This window comes from Lipotes vexillifer, unplaced genomic scaffold, assembly GCF_000442215.2.
Source record: "Lipotes vexillifer unplaced genomic scaffold, Lipotes_vexillifer_v1.1 scaffold640, whole genome shotgun sequence".
In the NCBI taxonomy this organism is placed as follows: Eukaryota; Metazoa; Chordata; class Mammalia; order Artiodactyla; family Lipotidae; genus Lipotes; species Lipotes vexillifer.
In genome coordinates this window covers 89,102-94,649 of record NW_006773138.1, presented here as the reverse complement: position 1 = coordinate 94,649, position 5,548 = coordinate 89,102, and the positions used below count along the sequence as shown (strand labels likewise).

Below are 5,548 nucleotides of genomic sequence, written 5' to 3'. Positions count from 1 at the left end.
AGAGTGTGCTCAGTGAGGGGATGGGGCTCAGTGGCGCCTGCTGAAGAGTTTCTCAGCGCTGCACTCTCTCTGCACTGCCCCAGACTGCTGGGGATAGTGGTTGGTGTTGCGGAAGCCTGAGCACCTTGAACCTACTTGCCTATAGTAGCCTGGGGCGGGCTGAGAGCCAAGAGCTCCTTCTCGCACCTCTGCCCAAAGCTGGGAAGGCTTGTGGAGCTGTTGGGAAAGCTGGGATCTGCTGCTCCTTTTGCTCAACTTCCTTCCCGTTCCCCATGGGAATCACGGCTCGGGATGATCAGGATTTGACAGGATGGTGCTGTGGGAGGAGTCGGCACCAGGCAGAGCCAGCCCCCACGGGAAGGGGTTGGCTGCAAAGAAAGTGAGCTCCCTGTCCCTGGGAGTGTGCAATCAGAGGCTGGATTGCCAGTCAGGGTGACTTCAGCAAGGGGCTCGGATGGGGGAAGGTGGTCAGGAGGCCTCTTCTCCGGGAATGGTGGGCTTTGCGTGATTGGCCAAGGTGGGCGCCCCTTCTAGACATCCCTGTGTCTCGTTTAGGGGGTCACCATCTGCCCCCACGTCCCCCACTCCTGCTGTGTGTGCCTGTCCCCATGCTGGATATGCCGCATACGGACACGTGGAGCTGAATCAGACCCAGTCTCTTTTGGGTCTGATGGGGGAGGCACATAGGGAAACAAATACAGTTGGGCAGGTCCTCCATAAGGAGGCAGATCAGGTTGGAAGGAGGGTTCTACCACCGATTCCTATAGTCCACAGATGTCTTCTGGAGCAATTCCTCTGGGTCAAGCCTTGTTCTAGGTGCTGGGGCCACAGCAATGAGCAAAACGGAAAAAGAGTCCAGTCCCCTGGAGCTGACAGCATAGTGGGGAGGTCGAGTGCCTGGTAAAAGTACAGAAGTGCTGGTTGGAGGATTGGTGAGCAGTGAGGGATGTGGCCAGAAGGCAGAGTGTGGGGCATGAAAGGATGGTTTGGAGGCGGGGTTAAGGACCAAGAAGGCCAGGACCGGAGCTCCAACTTTATCCTGCGGGCAGTGGGGACCCGTGTGGGTATGGGTGAGGCAGGGTCAGACCTGAGTGAAGAAAAGATCACTCCATCAGGTATGGGCATCGGGGAAAAGAAGACACAGTGGTCCCTGAAGGAGGCACTAGGGCAGGTGTGCCCATCAGTGTTCTATGTGCAGGAGCTGTGCGAGCAGGCGTATAGGGATGTGAGTCTGTGTGTAGGAGTATGTGCGTGTGTGTGTAGGAGTGATGGGAGTGTGTGTGTGTATCTACGGAAAGACAGTGAGTGTGTGGATGATTGTGTGTGGCCTGCAGCAGCCTTGTGTGACAGAAGGCTCTTGGGGTTTGCAGAGGATAAGGAGCAGATGCCAAGGTGTGCCAAGGCCTGAGTCCCCTGGACCTTAGCCCCGATGTGAGCTGGCAGGTCCTGGACTAGTCCTGGACTAGAATCCTCCAGGCTCCCTTTCCCCGTTACGGTCGTGCAGCTGGCCATCTGCTGCAGACAAGATAAACGTGCATGCCAATAACATGGAAATGGACGAGACCTGCGGTTGACCCACCCCTCTCCCCTCATCCCTTGAGCCTGAGCTCACTCAGCCTGTGCTCTTTCCCGGTTAGAGCTGCTGCGGGGGCCATGGGAGCAGGCCCTGCCCACTCAGAGCCCAAATCCACATTGTCCCCAACACCTGCCTGCGGCCAGATCCTTTCTCTGTAAGGGCCACTGCCACATCTGGAGCCAATGTCAGCAGAAACACAGAGCTGACCGGGGCTAGTGGCCATTAGCAGCACCTCTGTTAGTTGTGAATTTGAGTACATGCAGACTCACACATCTGCATATGTGCCATACTTGGACTCTTGTGCACACACACAATTGTATACACATACATGTGTGCATACACACTCACACCTGTACACACATACCTGTCTGCACACACACACATATGCACATTCCTGTAGATACACACACATCTGTGTACACACACACAAGCTCAGCTGTACAATGAAAGCATCACACATCCTTACAAAGATACAAACTTACAAAACTTCACCCACATCATGCTCACAGACCTGCATGCAGGACCTTACACACATGCACACACCAGGGCTAACTAACGGTGGCTCACAACTGTGCCCTCTCCGGGGCTGTGCCCACTGCGGATGGGCTCTAGCTGGACACAGAACCCGCAGAGATGTCAACTTCCTCCTGGGCCCTTCTTGGACTGTCCCCGGGCAGGGCCCCTCGGATGGTGGAACCCTCTTTTAGTCCACGGGCTCCACCTCAAGTCATGGAGAGACTGAGCCACACACACTGCCTCCTGAGGAGTCCCCACGTTGGGATCTGGCCCTCGCTCACAGTCCTTGGGCCTGGCATGCCCGGGCAGGCCTGTCTGCCCCAGAGAGCTGCCTTCTGCCCCGCTAGGCCTACCTGGATCCTGCCTTCCTCCACCCGAGCCGCTTGAGTCCTCAAAGAGAACCAGGCCAACCTTCACAGGGCCAGAGCCTTGCATGGGGCCACCCAGCATGTCAGGGCAGGGCTCAGGTTTGAACCTGGGCTTCTGGGAGTCTGACCATGGCTAGCAGCAAGAGGATAGATGCATGTCAGGCATGCAGACAGGCTCCTGGAAACAGGACACATTGTCATGGAAGCAGATTTGGGGTCTTTGGAGGGCCTGCTGGTGTCACACTCTTATGTGGAGAGATGATGAGCGTGAAAGTCTGCTCACCAGTCCTGGGTGAGGAAGTGCTTTGTAAGTGCAGTGGTCCAGAGAGGGGTCGTTGTTAGGAACAAGGAAGGGCTGGTTCTTGGACAGGGCCTGAGGTTGAATGGCCCAGTACCCAGGTTGACAGGCTGTCAGCTGAGTCACCTCTTCCTAAAATACCGAGTCTGAGGTAGCTGGGCCACTGGACAGCTTAATGTGGCCTGTAAGGTGGGGACATGAAAAGAGGCGGCTGTGGAGCTGAGCCAGGTACCCCTGAAGCTGGGCTTCCTCATGGCAAAGGTGGGCCGAGGGTTCAGGGGCTGGGAGTGTAGGACCCTGACTGCATTCTTGGGGACAAAAGGAGAGGTGGGAAAATTAGTTTTTCTCACATGCCTTTCCTCAAGAGGCAGAGAATGAATATAAAGCACAGATTGGAGCCAGATGGCCTGGGTTTGAATTTTGGCTCTACTACTTATTACTTGTGTGACTGTGGGCAAGTTACTTAGTCCCTCTGTGCCGCAGTTTTCCTTATCTGTAAAATGTGCCTAATAATGGGTCCTACCTTATAGTGTTGTTGAGAAGATGAACTGTGAGTCACAGAGTAAGGGCTCAGCAAATGTTAAAGCCCAAGAGATGCTGGCCGTGCCAGGCCAGGGTTGGCCCTTGACTGTGAGGTCTGAGATGGCCTCTCCTGAAGAACAAGCGCCTCTGGCGAGTGGCTGTAACAGATGCCTCCTGGATGCCTTTGTCCCACCCGCATATCCGGAGCCCAAGACTGAGTTGATGACAGATGCTCAGGATTTACCAAGAGATTTGTGCACTGGCCTCAGACTCAGTCCTTATAATAGCCCTTACATTGGTCACTCCCTTTACAGAGCAAGAAACTGAGGCCAAAAAAAGAGACGGGAGGCCCTTTTCTTGGCCAGAACCTTTACATATCTTAGCCCATGGAATGTTTTCTACAGCATTAGTAAGTAGGACAAATTGCCCCCAATTTGAAGATGCAGTCAAATAAGATGCAGTAAAATTGCCCCCAGACATGACTCTTAGGAAAGGTGCAAGAAGGGGGACCCAGAGGGCTGAGGTAGCATCCAGGGTAGGCCTCCTGGAGGAGGTGGGCCTCCGACTGGCCCCTGAAAGGTAAGCAGGCTGATAGGATCTAGAGGACATTAGGGTTGGGGTGGCTGGGTAAAAGCCTGAAGGTGAGAATGAGTCAGTCACGCATCTGAGTAGAGCAGGAAGTATAAATTTAAGGAACGGTGGCAAGAGGGTCAAAGCTGAAAAAACAAGTTGGGGCTAAGTCATAGAGGGTCTGCCATGTCAAGCTGAGGGTTGGGACTTTATTGTGCTGATGGTAGGGAGTCACTGAAGGTGTGTGAGCAGGGGAAGAGGCATTATTCAGAGTTGGCCCTCAGAAAGAGAGGTGGGAGAACTCTTGGCATGGAGGGCTTCCCCCTGAGCTGTGACACAGCTAGGACTCTGCCCAGCCTGTGTGCCAGGTGCCTGGACTGTGTCCAGGACTGGGCTCAATGACTCAACCTTGAGGAAATCACTCCCCAGGGAGAAAGGGCCCAGATGAATCAGCCCAGTGAGGTGGGGAGCTGGGAAGCTGGAGGGTCACTGAGTCACCCTCCAAGAGGGGTGGCAGGTGAGGGTTAAGGGGAGAATTGCAGAGAGAGGGGACCGCAGTACATGGGAAGGATTCAGGTCAGACCACAGCGAGGGCTGTCAGGGGACTCTGACTGCCTTTGCACCATTGTGGGGTTGATTCTCCTGGCAGTCTTGTGAAAGAGAGGGTAAGACAAAAGCCCAGAAACCAACTGGGGAGGGGATCTGACCAAGGTCATGCAGTAAGTAGCTAGCCGGCAATGGCCAGGAGACACCCAAGAGCACCCTACAATCCAGACACGTCCCACCGCCCCAGCCGACCTCATGTCAAGCGGAGGCTAGGAACCGGTTGGGTCCAGGCAGGGAGCTGGCCCAGGTGACCCCTTTCCCCTCCGACACCGCCCCTCCCGCGCAGATGGCAAATCGGGCCGGGCTGAGCCGCCGCGCTGGGACAGCAGGGGGCGCAGGAGCGTCACGGCTGCAGCGGGCGCCTGAGCACAGAGGCCGCTCTGCGGTGAATTGCGCTTCGGTCTCGCAAGTCCCACCGCGGAACTGTGGACTGTGTGGCCCTGGGGCCTGCACCCTCTCCGGCTTGCGCAGACGCCAACGCAGACCTGCCTGCCCAGTGCTGGGGGCCCAGTGCCCCTACCTACAACTTGGGAATGGTGCGCCTGTGTGTGCGCTCGCGTGTCAGTGCGCACGTGTCTCCCTCCCAGGTTTGCTACTGTTCCCAGGGCCTGTCAGACCCGGAGCGACCTCTGAAATTTCCCCTGATTTCCCCCCTTTTTCCTGGAAGAAGAGCAAGCCCAGGGCTCCTTGTTCGTGCCAGCGGTCCCTTCCCCTCTATCTATCTCCCCCTCCGGACCGCGCCCCCCCCCGCCCCCTCACTGCACTGGTCTCTGCCTTGGGACTGTAGCCTGGCTCTAGGACTTTATAAGTAAGTGGTGGGGGGGAGAGGATGTGATCAGGAGAGAGGCTCAGAGAGGCGACCCCAAGAGGTAGTGAAAGGAGTGGCGAAGGGGCAAGAGAAGGGAGCGAAGGCTGAGAGCAGGCTATCAGGCGGGGGATCCTAATAGCGCACAAGCTGGAAAAATCTTGAGAGCGGAGAGATAAGGGAAGTGAGAGCTGGTGGGGGGCTCTGGTTGGGGTGGGAAGATTGGACGAGCTAAGAGGTGCTGTCCGCGGTTGCGGAAGGTGGGAGGGGCCGGGGCGATCGGGGGG

General features: G+C 56.4%; 1 protein-coding gene across 2 annotated transcripts in view; it reads left to right on the top strand.

Moving 5' to 3' along the window:
* Positions 1 to 5,548, top strand: part of PDE2A (phosphodiesterase 2A) — a 110,746-nt gene that overhangs the window by 38,220 nt on the left and 66,978 nt on the right. The window lies entirely within an intron of this gene.